Here is a 17,390-nt window from a genome sequence, read left to right on the forward strand (position 1 = left end):
ATATTTGATGACAAATAAGTGGAGTTTGAAAGAATCTTAAAAAATCTCTAGACAAACATTCACAGAGGGGGAAACTGAAACACAGAGGAACAAGGTGATTTTACGAAATCACAAGTATGCAGCAATCTAACCATAGTGCTTCTACGACATCTCACTAGTGTCTCTTAGAGGAGGGCCCCATCCTCCACTCTTGAAGGAAGGTCTTCATCCTTTTATTGCAGGATTCTATTTCCCACGGAAGTTATACAGTTGAAAGTAACCACCCCTAATCTAAGATGCGCTTTCACTTTATTCCACGTTCCTGTGGCACTAGAAGAGTTTCTCAGAGAGACTCCTTTGCACTTGTATTGCCCTAATTTATATTCCTCTTGAAGTGATAATATTTGCTGATAAAAGCTGAGAGCTGGGTTCAAGGTGATCCCGCCAACCCAAAATAAAGGAAAACGTTGTAAAGATGGAGGAATTTAAAAAGCCATTTTGGTGAAATAGAAAGTATAATTGAAAGCCAAGGATATATTTAGACAGAAAAGATCCTATCCCAATGCCTAGTTTCCATGGTGTTGAAATGTAAGCGAAAATCCTTAATATAATAGGAGGAGAAATTCCTTTCTCATTTTGAATATGTTTGAGTGACAATGGCAGAAGATTTTGTCATCAGACAAGACAGAAGAATATTACCATTTGTACAGGGTTTTGTAGAAGGATGCCATTTTACAAACCCAAAATTGAATGTTAGAGACATAAACCAATATATAATTTCTATAGACTATCAGAAGGGTTTTAACAACCAGCTATTGTGTTAGAGCCAAAATAGATATGTTCACAAACCGGTGGGGCTGGACTTCAGTCTTTCAGGACAATGCAAGTCAGACTCAAAGGCAGAATGTTTGTCCTCCCATCATTATGAAGCACCCAGCTGCATATGGCCCTAGATTAGCTCATTCAGACCAGGTACAACACACATCCTGAGCTCTGGGCCCTTACAAAGACAACTCAACACAACTGAACCAAGTGGCTTAAGAACAATTAGATACACATAAACCAAAGATATTACGACATATGTCCCCATTAATTCCACTTTCATACAGTATTAGTATGTTTCACAGGAAGTGGTGGGAAGGGAGAAAAGTCATGGGGTATATTTATGCAGACAGCTTGAAGTCTGAAGGAGCTTGTGACCTGCCGCAAAAGTATTCAGAATGACATCATGACAGCATTCGGCATTCCAGAAGACCCTGATACAGGGTAATTTGAAGAGCACATGAGGTGAAGGTAGGGTAAACTAGAAACAACAGCCTAGAAAACCTCCCAAGGGTGAGATTGAGATGATTTGACAAGTTCCTGGATAAATCTGCTTGAGAGGCCTGAGGGTGTGAGGCGGAAGCAGGGGTAAATGGGAGAAAGCAGAGCATGCCACACATGGAAAGGACTGCCACTTCCCATGTGAAGAGTTTGCTCCCAAGCCTGAAGAAAACATCTACTGGACTCCTAGTTTACCTGCACATGCATTTGAGAATTCAGGAATAATATTCACTTTGATAAGCTTGGTTCCCTACTCAGGCTATAAGCACTTTAGAAGGAAGAACAATAATCTCATATTTCTTTTTCATTTACATATATTGGGGAAAAAAACAAAATAGGAAACTCAGACACAGGGAACCTCAGAAAATCAAACCACCAGGCTCAGAGAGTTACAAGGTCTGAACTGGAAGTCTACTCCAGATCCAAGGAAGCTCTAGCAGTCAGGTTTTGTCATCCACAGGAGTCCCTGAACCTTTAACCTAGTGTTTAGTTATAGAGTTGTAATCAAATATAAAGAAAGAAACTTCTACTTTCCCCAATAATGTTTGCAAGACACCCCCCTCCACAAGACGCTTACCATCTCAGAAATGGCTGGGGTTCTTGGTTCTTGGTTCTGAGTCTCTTCTGGCTCAGAAGGCTCTCTGTGATCTCCCCTGTGTGTGCTCTGACATGCTATTGCAGTGGGGTACCACATGTGCCTCCCTCCCCACCTCTCACGCTCCACCTTCCTCCACATGGCCTGCAGTTCCGCCACCAGCAAATTCAACAGCCCTGTTAAAGTTCATTGGTCTATAAATATATACTGTTAGTTATTTCTCATTAAGTGTGATAATATGCACATATGAAAATTAGATTTTGATGAAAAAAAATTCGGTGGCTGAATTATCTTCTTTCCCCTCAGTTTACTGAAAATATGTTTTCATTAAAAGCTAGCTGGATAGTTAAAGGGTACTCTATTTTAAACTAAGGAAGGTAGGTGAATTCAGAAACCTGTAAACAGGACGAAATGGATTTTTAAAATAAATGCAGAGCTAAACCAAGTGTATGATATTTAAGATTTTAAATGTCAAACTCTGTTTTTTCCAGCCCTAACCTATGTTTTTTTCTAGGACCAAATTTTAGAAAGAAAGGCTCTGCTATATATCTTTACTTCATTGGGGCCTAGTTAGATCATTGCACTCTGTAGTGGTATATACTTAGCAAATGTCCAATGAGCATAATAAAAGGAGAAATAACAGGGTTTTGGAAAACATAGTCAGTAGAAACATAAACAGAAGAATATGACTCTATATTAAATTTTAAAAGATCACAATAATTGTTTCTGTGCAGGAGGGCTGAACGTGAATAATTTGGTACAAGTCTACATTTTACTTGGATAATTTGCTCACGATCCTTTTTGTAACCCTCCCTCTTAATTCACAACCAACTTTCAATTTCGAGAATAGCAGATTAACACAAAGGTTAGCCTAAATACTAGGGTAATGTTCATAGTAAATTAAAATACCAAATTATGAAATACAGTACTACCCACTGATGAATTTATTCCCTTTTTTAGTTTTGATTGTACCGTTCTCGATTTCCTAATTAATTGCCACTACAAAGAGAATTTTCCTGTCTTCTTAATTAAATCCAACATTGAAAATCTCTTGGATTAGAGCAGTGACTCTCCAACTTGAGAGCATCAGAATCAGCTGAGAGATCTGCTGAAACATAGATTGCTTGGCCCCACCCCCTAGTATTTCTGATTCAGTAGGTTTAGAGTAGGGCCAGATAATTTGCATTTCTAACAAGTTCTCCTTTCATGCTGAGGCTGCTGGTCTAGGAAGGGCATTTTAAGAATCATCAGATTAGAGGATATTACTGTTGACTATTAGCTTTAGAAACTTCTAGAAACAGAAGAAACTTCACCCACAGAACTCTTTGGTTTTCCAATGAATATTTTGATAATGTTGTTATTGGTGTATTCAGTAGCTGGTTGGTAGACCCGAGCCAAGCCACTGGTAAATCTGCAGAGGGGTTAGGGAATGGGGGGGTTGGTAATTCCAATGGAGTAGAGAAAGGAATCTAACAGGATCCAGTTAACGCTTAAGCTTAAACTGCCCCAACTCAAAGATCTGACAGCTAAAGACCAAATCTTAACAATACCTTGCTTTGAAAACCCAAAATACCTGGCTGAGCGTGGGAGTCCAGGGAGTTGAGAGGTAGTGAGGAATGGGAATCAAGTCAAGGAGACAGCTCCCAGAGAACAGGGTAGAACTCAGGCCAGATTTCTCCAAGAATTTCATTAGAATAAATAAAGGTAGCTTCTACAGGTGTTTATAATTGTAGGTGTTTATAATGTAACATTGGAAGGGGATAAAAAATTCTGAATATCCAAAAGTACTTACAATAATATCACCTGGGGAACTTTTCAAAAATACCAATGTCCAGGCCCCATTCCAAACTTTAAATAGAATCCCTAGTTGATGAAGCCTAAGTATTAATATTTTCTAAAATCTCCCAGGTGATTCTGATTGATAGAGGATTGAAATCATTAGGATAGAATAAAATTACTGCATGTTTAGGGTAGTATAACGAACTAATAGGAAAATAGAAGCATAAGAAAGATAGAACTAGCCCAAATATATCAATAATTAAAAAATAAAAACTTCAGTAGACTAAACAGTTTAAGGACAAAAAAAGATATTGACATATTGGACAAAAAAGCAAAGATCCAAATAGATGCTGTTTACAAGAAAAACACTAAAAACAAAGTAGAAGTCTATTAGTCCTAAAAAAACAGAAATATGGATTTGCTATATCATCGGCCAAAACAGAATCCGACAAGCACAATTAGACATCAAAGGTTACTATATAATGATAAAACGTTCAATTGTTCAGAGTAATTTTAACAATTTTAAGCTTATGTGCACGCAATAAAATGGCCTCAAGTATTGACAGAACTACATTAAAAAAATTAACAAATCCATGCTATATTAAAAAGTAATCGCCAATGCAAGGCGATTCTATTTAAAAAAAAAAAAAAACTGCCCTGTGCAAATGATCAATGTAATTAGTTGCTCCGAAGAGGATAAACTTCTACTGGCTTACTATCATATGTCAGTCAGAGAAGTGGCATACTTTTTTTTAAATATGTATACCGAGTGACAAACATACCCAAAATTGGGATGAAAATTTAAAATATGTATAATCTACTCCATCTTGTGTATAAATATCTTGGACGAAAGGTAATTTTCAACAGCAGTTTGGAATGCTGCCATAGCATCTTAACTGTACTCCTCATCTCTCTTTTTTCCAAGTAAAGATCAAATTTACTTTAACCACAACCACCACACCAAAATTATATATATATATATATATATATATATAATTTTTATTTAGTGATAAAGTCCTTGGAATCATAGTAGGGCTTGATGCCATATTGGTGTCACACTCTGCCAGTCATCCGAAGAATATGCTAACCTTTTTCAACCTCTTTATCTAATAATCCATCATTAGATCCAGCAGGCAGCTCACGCAGACAGTTTCAGTAACGAATTTTGGCTCTCTGTTCATAATAGACGAAAATCTTTATGAAGTATCTTGTTTGTCTTATTTGAACCTGCTGCTGATATTACATCTAAATTCTTGAACAGATTATCATCAGTGTCATCTCCTCTTCCTGCTCTTTGTCTCTCCCATATCTCTCACACTTGATCTGACTATCACTCAAGGCTTCAGACAGAACCCTCCTTTTTTTCATAAGATATTTTATAATTTTGCTCATTATTTGTAATAGTATTCATAACATTATTTATAATTGTATGTTGATTTCTCTGCTCATTACTGTCTCTTTCCCATAAACCGTAGGCTCCATGAGGACCACGACCAAGTCTATTTTTTTCAATAGCCTACCTAGCACTTAACAGTGTATCTGACACAAGGAAGGTATCTAATTAATGTTTCTTAATGAATACATTCAGAACATTCAGAGTAAGTGAAAGACTAAGAAGCTCAGCCCCTGCTAGCTAACTAAAAGTTTACATTGCACCAGAAAACAATCATCAGCACAAACAAGTTTTGTTTCAAAACTCTGAAGCAAATGACTGTACCATCAATTTAACAATGGACAAAGGAAAAACATTTCCCATTCTCTCTCAGCCAGATTAAAACACACCTTTGAAGCACATTAGAATGAAAACATTGAGATATCTTCAACTGTCACAGCAGGAGAAAGCCCTGGAGAGGATAGAGATACTGTATTTTAGCAAAGGTATAATCCACTCTGACGCAAACTTAGTCCTTCCAAAAGGATGGGGTCTAAGTGAGTAGGCGAATCTGTTTACAAGCTTTGTCATGCCAATCAAACATAGTGATAACACAACTGTGATTTGGTAAAGTGACTCTATATAAGTTCTAAGATACTACTGAGATTTTTAATTTTTATTCTTTCTTTCTTCTGGAGGAAGTATATGTTTTTTATTTAAAAAAATATAGGAGGAAAAATATGAAAGAAAAGGAAAGTTAAGATAGCCTTGAACAAAGTGGGAGCAACTGAATTTACACCAGCTCACTTGGGAAGCTTTGGAACAGGTAGTTCCAAAGTTTCATAGTGCTCCTCATTGGGAAAAGTCTTCCCTAACTGGATACTTTATACAGACAAAGATAGTTATTTTCCCATTCACAAATGAAAAGTATCACACTGATATCTGCTAATGTTCCTTAAGTAATGATTAAGTAATGATTACATATAAGAAAGGATAAAAGATAGGATGAGCATAAAATTATGAGAGGGGTGAAACTTCAAGTGTTTTTTGTTTTTTGTTTTTTTTTAATTCTTCTGCTGGGAGCTATTCACAGAAATAACATTTTTGTATGGATGATATAAAGTAGTGCCCTGGCTATCTCTGTATTGTTTTTATAATTTTGGTTAATATACTATAATAAGAAACAAAATGTCAATAATGAAAATAGAATTTATTGACTACATGAACTCTTTACTTTTTGAAAAAACTTCTATCTTCATTTTCACTTCCCTTTAAAACCAGTTCTTACTTGGAATTTCTTTGTTGTGGTTTATTCTTCAAGTTTAGAAACATAGGGACCATTTTTTATTCGTCCTAGTTGTGTGTTGAATCTGTGTGCATGTGTGTGTATAATGAATCCTATTATTGATGTTTGAAAATGCTTCTTAAATCTAAAATCTGTCTATACCATTTACTCAGTAATTTCTGCTGGAGAAAAATCAGAAATAAAAGATGACAAATTTGGACTGAGATTTATAGCAACACTATATATAATAGTAAAAATTCATAGACAATCTCTGGCACATATATCCACCAATGGCAAATGAATAAATTGTTATATCCATGAAAGGAAACACTTTCATTTTTGCAAAGAATATTTAATATGTGAAAATATTTAATATATTGATTGGCATATGGAAAATGGCTGAAAATATATTAACTTTTTATGTTTCTATATTTACAAATTTTCTACTATGATATGTATTTTTTTTAATAAAAAGAAAGAGCAAGTTATTAGGAAAGAAGGAAATGAGAAAGACAGAGGGGAAAAGGGAGGAGAGAAAGCAGGGAGAATTTCTTAGATTTATTTCTTCCTCTCTATAACCACTCAGCCCACTAAAGTTCAGTAGTTGGTCATGGCACTTCTGCATTGCTATATGGCTCCAGCATCTCTTCCTCCCACCCCTCCATCTCCTGCTGCCAAATGCTCTTCTTCTGATCAAGAACTCCACTGAGTCCAAATTTTCTGTCAAGAGTGGAATGAAATTCATGCTTTCACATTCTACTAATGGAAATATAGATTGGCACAAGCTTTCAGCAAAGTCATTTAACAAAATGTATCGATAACTTTAAAAATATTCACATATTATGGACCAAGATGTGTCCTGTCTAGTAATTCCACCCACGGAGAAAAAAATCGGATTACTTTTAAATCATTTGCAGGGTAGTGTTATATATGAGAAGAGAAGAAAATATAGCAATCTAAAAGTCCAGCAATAACAGACTTATTAACTTAATGACAAAATGTGGTATAATGTAGCCATCAGAAATCATGCTTCCAAAAAAAAATAGTATACAAAAATGCTGATAATGTAATGTTAAAAGCAAGTTACAAACATGTAAATATTTAGAAAAGTAAATATTTGCACAGGAGAAAAAGCTAAAAAAAAAGTATAACAAAATAGTTATCTCTGAGTGGTAGAATCATGGGGTATTATTCTCTTCTTCCTTTGCTTATTTTCCAATTTGAAGACGTAGATCTACTTAGTCAATCTTGTCTTTTATGACCCACAGTTCAGTCAGATGGTCCTCTCTTGTCCCCCCATGATCATTCCCTCCTCTACACCTTTGCTTACACTGATCCTCCCACCTAGATTCTCATCTCCTTTTTCTCCAAGAACAAGTTTCAATCTCTCTGTCTCCATAAAGATTTCCATGGATATATTGATCTTTAGCCATCAATTCTTTCTGGATCTATGTCATTCCTAAATTGGTGACATTATATGCCACTTATCAAGGGCATGAATTATCTCTTTTAATCCTCAAAACTTCCTGAGACACTTAAATTATTTTATCCATTTCATTGATGAGGATACTGTGTAATCCAGAGCAATTAGGTAACTTGTACAAGAGCATTGTTTCATTACTCTTTAATTATTTCATGTCTTTACATGCTTTGTCTCTCCACCAAGATTATAAGCACTTTGTGTTCAAGGATCTTATTTTATGCAACAGTACCTGACTTATCTGGTATCCAGAAATTAGTTTTTGCCATAATTGTATTTTCCAAACAATTGTTTGCTTTAATTATCAAACGGTATTTTGTGTTAACCATTTAACACAAAATTGAGTATTGTGAGCATAATTAACTTTTAACGCCTTCTTAAATTGAGTATTGTGAGCATAATTAACTTTTTCTCAAATATGTTATCAGTATGAATATCGATTATGATATAGTACTATAACATAGTGATGCTCTCAGAGAATACTGGAGAATAGAACGTGCCCTTATACCAAGCAACAGTCATCAGTCACGGAATCTTACTATGTCTTATATTAAGTACTACCAGCCAGACGCATGTATCTAATTCCTTTTCTCTTCCCCGCCCCCTTTAAAATGGGCAGATGAGCTCATTTTAACAAGTATCATGTCTATGCATTTCCGATAGTGTCTGTTGATAAAAGAAACTTAGTACTGAAACACTGCAGCTGGGCTAACTGTAATAAAAAAAAATGAGCAATTTAAAGAATGGGTCAGATAACAAAAATTTGTTCTATTTCAAGAATCCTTATACAAAATTTGTACCGCAAATTTCCAGTTAAACTCTCAGTTAGGTGTAGGTAGGTAGGTAGGTAGGTAGGTAAGTAGGTAGTAGGTAGGTAGACAGATGATACATCAACAACGCATTGTATATTACATACACTCAGACACACACAAACACTGCAAAGTTTACTGATACTGAAAGTCTATTTAGATTCATTCGTTTTAAGATTAAACTCAGAGTTTTCCAAATTTGCCTTATAGTAATAATTACATGAGGCCCTTTTGAGATACTCAACTTAATAGTTAAAATATTCAGATTCCAGTCTTTCCCCAGGAAATCCTGATTCCATTGATCTGGTTTGGGGCCTAAGAATCTCTCCTTTTTTAACAAGCATTCTAGGTGATTCCAAAGTCTCTCTCGAGAATTTAATGAATTGGTGTTTGTGGGTAGTCTGGTCTCTGAGTCTCTTCATATCGACGTCTTTTTTTTTCCTCCTCCGTGAAGGAGAACATCTTGGCTACGTATAGGACCTTATCCCTTCATTGGACAAATGGTGAGAGTTCATAAGGGCCTGTTCAAGGTGGTAACAGTGAACACATAAATCCTCTGTACTCACAGTGCTTATATGCTAGTGGGGGAAAAGACAAAATAAACAAATACACAGTAAAGCAGATAACAATAAGTGCTATGTAGGAAATAAAGCAGAGAAAAAAAAACAGAGAATGACCAGGGAGGGGGAGTTGCTATTTTATTAAAATACAGGGAGTCAGAAAAGCCTTTCTTGATAAGACAATAATTAAAAAAAAGACCTGAAGGCAGGGAGGGAGTCATGTGGGAGTCAGGTAAAGTGAATCCCAGGCCAACAGCAAGGCCTTGACTGGTGAGATGTGAGCAAGGGGAAAGGGGTCGTAGATGAGAAGAAAGGGGAGAGCTGCTGAGATGGAACCACTAAGGAGTTTGAGCACAGAAGTGATGCAATCTGACCAATCTTTTAAAAGGATCATTCTGGCCATTGTATGGAGAATAGGCTACTGCAGTAATCCAAGCGAGAGATCCGGGTGGCATGGACCAATGTTTGGAACAAAGGTTCACAGATTTGTTTCTTTTTTCTCTCATATAAATTACATTACAATAATTTTACCTCAGTCTTCTATAGATGCTATATTCCACTGTCTTCCAACTTTCATATTTCAAAAGAGAAGAACAAGGCCAGTCTGACTCTTTTTACATTTTTACATAAATATTTTTTGTTTGGAAGTTTATAAGACTTTCCTGTTTATCCATGAACTAAAATTTCTAATGAAGCAGACAAAAGACATATTAAGTGGAGGACAAAAGGATAGAGTTGGGTTGTCAAAATGTCAGAAAAACACAAAGTTGAGCACAAGAAAATTATTAGAAGTCTTAGGACTGAGCCGATAGGCAAATGAACAAAGGCAGAAAGTCAGCTTTCAAAGACAGTGTTTCCTGGGGCCTTCTTTACCTAGCTGCAGAGCAGCTGCCCAGCAGCTGCTCTTCCCCCATCAGCCTCAGCTCAAACCAATCAACCTTAGATCATAGCCCCCAAGCTGGACTAACATTCTTCTTGCTATGCTTTTACTATCACTTTCTTTTGCCAAAAAAAGACATGGTCATATTTAGATTTGGAGACAACTTCATTGGCCACATATGTTGCCAACATTTAATCTCTGTATGTCTACTTTCATCTCTATTCATAAGCATCTGTTCTAGATACTTACTTAGTACTTAGATAGATCTAAGTATCTATTCACACATATCTGTGGCCCTGAAAGAACTTGGATATATTTAATCAAATGTATAAGTAGAAATTCTGCTTTATTTAGATGCATTTCTTGATTTTTTTTAATTTCATATTTGGCTAAAAGCTGAGTTCGTGTCTATTAAAAGTTAGTCTCATTTTGGATGTAGGCAAGGAAGAGCCTGAAAGAAAGTATTTATGCCTTGTGCTATTTGGTGGAGGGAGAGGAGGGGATGAACAGGGAAGCCTGACTGAATGCAGGATAAGATAAACAGGCCTACTGCGGCGGGTGAGAGCACAGGCTCCAGGAACGATGTCAAGAAATGAGCAGGTTATCTAATGGGAGATCGCTACAGGAAAGCAATTGATAACATCAGATAGCGAGTGATCCACAGAAAGACAGAAGTGAAATAAAGACAAATCACTTCTTGTTTTATTCTGTGTCCTTCCCTCCTCTGTCTCCTCAGCTATTGGGATCTGTATTGCTTTTACTCTTCCCCTGTCACCCACAATCACCACATTTTCTCTCTCCTCTATTCCATGAATATCTTCATCTGCTATTTCTGTTTTCAGCTGAAGAAATACTTCAATGCATGTAATGTGCAGCCTAGAAGATACATATGCAATTGTATCTGCAATGACGCTAACTGACCAAGGAACACCAGCAGGGACACAAAGACCTAGAGAACTAAGTGGGCAAGATGCCCATCAGAGGACAGAAGACAAAGATGAACAAAATCCAAAGAGCCACCTGGAGAACAGATGGGGACCAGGAACTAGAATGCTCTTCCCAAATCAAATGGAAAACAGAAAGGCTGTTCAAAGATTTGAGGGGACAGAAAGAGTGAGCAATGCAGAGGGAATCGTGACCAATGAGCTCCATTCCTAGAGAATGTATCTAAAACAGCTCCAGGCACAATGTGGGGGAGGGGGGGTCCCATTAACTGTTTATTACATTCCCAACTGGTTCTAGTGGGAATCTCAAAGGATGCCACCATTTTCAACCATAAAATACCATCTTCTTCCATGGGTGCATTTAATTTGAAGAATACAGGTACAATAAAATATTCATGGTGGAGAGATTTTGATTGTGAAATGGTATCCCAGGGGATATCTTCTGGTGCTGCATTGTCACCTCCTGTGGAACTTTCTCTCTCTCACTTCATTCTTCATTAGGTTGAAATTGGGATAAAAGAGCAGAATGGGTCATAAGGTCCCATTCCAAGTAATTAGAGAGTTTCTTCTTTTATCTAAATGTGCCTTGTTAAAGTATATCAGTGTCAGCCAGGTTAATTGGAACTTTAATACATAATTGATGTTAATTTATGGCCCTTTTTGTTCCAGGATGCTACTACAGACCTTAAAGTCGGGATACAGTTTTCTTGTTATTAATTATATACAGAAAACCAATATCCCCTTTGAGAAGAGACCCGTGTCATCTGTAGTTTATTAAAGATACTGTGTGTCAGCCATAGGTCACTTTTACTAAGCCTTCCCTAAATTCCATATTACTCTATAATAACATAATACACTAATCACAGTAAGTGAAATTAGAGTTCAAGCTAAAGCTCATGCATACTGTATGTTAAAATGTTTAACACACAATGTTAAAATGTCTTATATTTCTATGGTCTTATTATATGTCATAAGGCCACAGAATCCTGATTTCATTTTGGAAATCAGTATACCATCCTGGAAACAAAAATATCTTCATAAATACAATACTGCCATAACTGAGGCTGCCATGAATATAGAGTGCCAAATGAACACTATGAAATTTAGATTTTCCTTCAGAGTTTCTATTGCTATTCTAATTCTTATCAATCACTTTTTTTGGAGACACAGGGAAAAAAATGGTGTGTCCCAAATCCAATAAAAATCTGTGTTTTAAATTTCTTCCACTGTAAGAACTAATGCTGACTTAAGAATTCAGTAGACAAAAGTACAGTTATGCAAGAACTGCAAGCCACATAAGCCCATATGTTGTCCAAAGTGACTTAACCAAAACCTCAAACTAGAAATTGTGAGGACTAAGCCCAGCATATGCACTTACTTGCGAAATAGCAGTCCTAGATTTGTTGATGGTTAAAAGATGCTAAATTTGCCAATTTCACCCAGTGACTACACCATTTAAAAGTGTGAAGGATGGATGACTTTACATAAATCTAATGAACTAAATTTTTTTCATACGTCACTGTTTTGTTCAACGTAACATTAGTGCCATGTGATCAGATATAACATAACGTGAGAAACAGCAAGGGTGTCTCACAATGGAACATGATACAACATGATGTGTCAAGTTTCTTTTGAACCTTTCTTGAGATCCAATATCAGCCAAAAGGTCATTTTAATTATCAGATGATTAATTAATTAAACAGTTAATTGTCAGAGGTAGATGAATCCCAAGACAATGTGGTGCTGCACGTGCATGTTTGTACACAGCGCGAAATGTGACTTTTTAAAATGTACCGCTAAATGAAAAGATACTGAAGTTTAAGGATTTGAATTATTTCTTTTTTAAGTAACATTCATGAATAGCTACTATACATTATACCAAATCCTGTGTGAATCTTTCCTGCCCTCAAAAAAGCTGATATTCAGTTGGAAACATAATGCCTTCCTAGAAACTATGGACATTTAGAGAGTGCTTAATAATTTTTTTTTAACAACAAAGGAACGAGTTCTAAGGCAATGAGTAAAAAAAAATATGAACTATATTATACCATAGTGCTTTGCTACCATTTTATTTTTAGGGGATACTACTATATATTCCAGAAACAAGGGTGACTGGCATTGAAAAAAAATTTTTTTTTTAATATAGTAATGAAACCCCAGTGTCAAATACTCTCATGTTTAACATGTGAGAGCCTATATAAAACTTTAAAAGAATCAGTATTTTGCAGTTACTGTCTACTTTTTAATTTTTGGCTGAAAGCAGAGATTCAGGGCATGACAAGTATTCAGTTTCACTTTTTATCTAATGAAGAGTATTTTACCTGTGGGACACCTAAATTCCCATTGCTTCCAGGAAGAGCTGGAGACTCAGAACCCTAATGTAAAAGACTGTTGACATTGTGAGGGTTTTTTTTTTTAACAATCAGTGATAATTAACGCATCACACAGAATCACTGACAACTACATTTCTTAAGCATCTATTTGCATGAGATTCTGTCCAAGGCATTATACAAAACAGACAAACAAACAAAGCATGCAGTTAATGATCTGCAACCTAGGAGGGATTTTTAGACCAAAAAAAAGGACTATAGCATACTCCAGTTATGTGAGCCATAAGAGTCCCCAGACCTTAAATTCGCTATAGCTGAAACAACTGTAATTTATTGCCTTTTTGGGTTGCTTTTCAAATTAGTATTATGATTGAGCCTACGTTTTCATCCCAATCCATCACCAACTCTGCATGTCCTATCTCCAAAATATACCTGGAATTTATGGATTTTCTCCATACCTAGCACTGCCTCCCTATCCTGGTCCTCAGCATATCTGGCTGAAAATTACTACAATGGCCTTTTCAGATCAGGGTTGCCCCTCCCAGCCCATCCCCCACATTGCCGCAGGCCTAATGTGCTTTCAACACAGCTAGGAGTAGGAGGTCTATCCAAGCCCTTTTATTCTCAGTTGATAACCTTATTTCACCTAGAAAATAGAAGAACATGAAAAAGAATTTGCACAAAGCACTGCCACCACATCTAGCCGCATATCTGTGTCCATACGCCCCCGTTCTGCCTTTCTTCCTGTTACGCCGGATGAATTGTTTTTGTTCATATCTAAAGCAACCCGTCTACTGTCTTCTAGATCCCATTCCTTCTTACCTACCTGATGACATTGCTCCAATGATTCTCTCCTCTCGCATCATCAGCTGCACTTTTTCTACTAGATGAGCCCATCAACAAATACTCTATACAGTTGACCCTTGGAGACGCGGGGGTCAAGGCACCCACCTCTACGCAGTCGCAGAGTAGAACATCCGAGTTTGACTGGACTCTTCAGTCAGCCCTTCGCATCAGTGGATTCAACTAACCATAGATGAAAACAATATTTTCAATCCCGGACTGGGAATCCACAGTTGCAAAAGCGAAAATACCGTTCTCAATCCAGGGTTGGTTGAATCCACCCCTGCGCGAAACTCACGATTTGAAGAGTCGGCTATATTTATTATGTAAATGGACCAGCACAGTTCAAACCCAGGTTGTTCAAGAGTCACATGTAATTTATCACACCATAAAAAGAAAATTTTTACTAACACTCACACACCCACCTCTCTAAACCACTGCTCCTTCCACGCTGCACTTCTCCCCTGAATTTCAGATTCACGCATTCAACTCCCCATATAACACCTCCACACGGATGTCTAAAAGACATCGCAAAGGTAGCATTTCCCAACTGCACTCTCAACCTTCTCCCCAACTTGGCATGTTTAAGAAAAATCTAAGAGTCTTCCTGGTCTTAGTAGACAGTTATTCTATCCTTCCAGCTGCTCAGATCAAAACCTTGGCTCCTCTCTTTCTCATCAGCAAATCCTGTCAAAATTCACTGCACCTGTTTTTGGACTTTTCACCAACTGTACTGATACCACCCTGGATTAAGCTACAACCTCTTATCTTCTAAATTATGCAATAGCCTTCTAATCAGCCTCTCTAGTAATGTCATGCTTGTCTCCCTTCAATCTATTCTCAACACAGCAGCCAGAGTAATCCTTTCAAATATAAGTTGAATGATGCCTCTCCTCTGCTCAAAACCCTGCAATGACTCCTCATCTCATGCAGAGTAACTATCAGAATCCTTAAAATGCTGTAATATTCCCTACTTAACCTAAGCCCCAGTTATCTCTCTGACCTCATCACCTTCTGTTCTCCACGTTATGCATCTCACCCCAGCTATTTCTTAAACATGCCAAGAATGCTTCTACCTCAGGATGTTTGCACTTGCTCTTTCTTCCACCTGGAAATCTTACCTCCTAGAGATCCTCAAGGCCAACTTTCTCACTCTATTTCAGGTCTTTGCTCAAATTCATCCTCTCAGTGCGGTCATCCCTGATGCCTATATGAAATTGTACCCCCTCCACTCCATAAACTAGACACTATATCTTCCTGCCCTGCTTTATTTTCCACCACAGCAACTACATCATCTAACATATTCTATGTTAGCTTCATGAGAGTAGGGAGATTTTTGTCTATTTTGTTCACTGCTGTACCCTCATGCCCAGAATAGTGTCTGGTCTACATAGGCACTCAAAAAGTATTAGGGGGATGAATGACAATGTTTCAGAAGCTAATGCCTACTGTTGGTGAGAGTACAGGGCAATGGTTGCTCTCATATTCTGCTGATAAAAGTTAAAATTTGAGCAATTTTCTGGTGGCTAACTGGATAGTTAGAATCCAAAACCCTAAAAACATAAGTATTATTTAATGCAGTAACTACACATTGATAATTGAGCCAAAGAAATTATCATTGATATGTGGAGAAAAAAGTTTGTATAAGAATGTTTATTGCAGCACTCTGCAATAGTAAAAAATTAGGAATAATCATAAAAGTCAAACAAAGGGAGTTTGGTAGGATAAACTATAGTACAGTACATCTATATGATGGCATAATATTTTAGAAGATCACATAATAACATATTATTAACAGTACATCTATATGATAGCATAATATTTTAGAAGATCACATAATAACATATTATTAACATAAGTTGTTAATAATAGATACCACATATAATAACATATTATTAACATAAGTTGTTAATAATAGATACCACATATTAAATCAAATTTTGTGAAATAATATATGCAGAGAAAATGATTGGGAGTAGATATCTCTGTTTATCTCTGCATGATGGAATATATATAAATTTTATTTCCTTTTGTTTGTATTTTACTAATTGGCTATAATGAATAGGTATCACTATTTAATAACAAAGTGTTGCTGATACAGTGATTAACATTTACTGTGCATTTGTAGTATTCAAAAACTTCATATGTACCATCTCACTTAATTCTCAAAGGCATACTCTGAGATATTGTCTTTGTTCAGCTGCTATAACAAAAACATCATAGACAGAAATTTCTCACAAATCTGGACTTTAGGAAGCCCAAGATCAAGGCACAGACCTAGTGTCTGGTGAAAGCCTGCTTCCTGATGCATAGACACCATCCCGTCTTCACATTGCAGAAGGGTAGAGAGAGCTCTCTGGGAACCCTTCTAACAAATCCCATTCATGAGGGCTCCACCCTGTGACCTAATCACCTCCCGAAGGCCCCTACTTCCAAAGGCCATCACACTGGGGGTTAGGTTTCAATATATGAATTTTAGGGGAAGACAATAGTTAGTCTACAGTAGGTAGATACTATGATTATCCCCATATTACTGCTTTAGAAATTAGGCTTAATGAGTTTTAAAACTTTGTTCAAAGTCCTACAGTAAATGGCAAAGTCCTAACTGGATCCCAGTTGTCTCTGGCACCAAAGTCTGTGCACTTAGTTATTAAAGGGGTAAGATAGATAAGAAATGAAATATTATTTTTCTTTTATGATCCAGAGCATATACATACTCAAAGCCAACCAGAATAGAAACCACCAATTTCTGATTGTAAATTTCCATGTAATTACTCTTCTTTAATTCTGTTAGCAGTTGTCACAACCTCTAACCGTTTCCTTGCCTCCCCTTCCAAAGCAGCAGCTTCTCCCATCACATCTTAGCCTTCACCTAGTATAAGCTGGGGCAGAATATCACAAGTGACTACTGTGAACATCTCAGGACCTACCCAAGCGCCTCTGTGGTTAGGGTTAATCAATTAGGAGTCTCTAGAATTATAACAATATGAACAAAATCTACAAAAATGAAAGATATTTATTGCGATTCAACTAAAGATATGCTTTCTTGATTGAGATCTCTGACATCACCAAGTAGAAACTTAGCAGAAATAAGTAATAAGGGGTTTGAGGTCATGGCTTAATCATTCCTACTGAAGAATGAAGGGACATTCACAAGATGAACTGACTATTCTGTTTCCATATAACTACAAAAGGCCTCCAACCTTTCAAT

This window comes from Pteropus medius, unplaced genomic scaffold, assembly GCF_902729225.1.
Source record: "Pteropus medius unplaced genomic scaffold, Ma_sr-lr_union100, whole genome shotgun sequence".
NCBI classification, from domain to species: Eukaryota; Metazoa; Chordata; class Mammalia; order Chiroptera; family Pteropodidae; genus Pteropus; species Pteropus medius.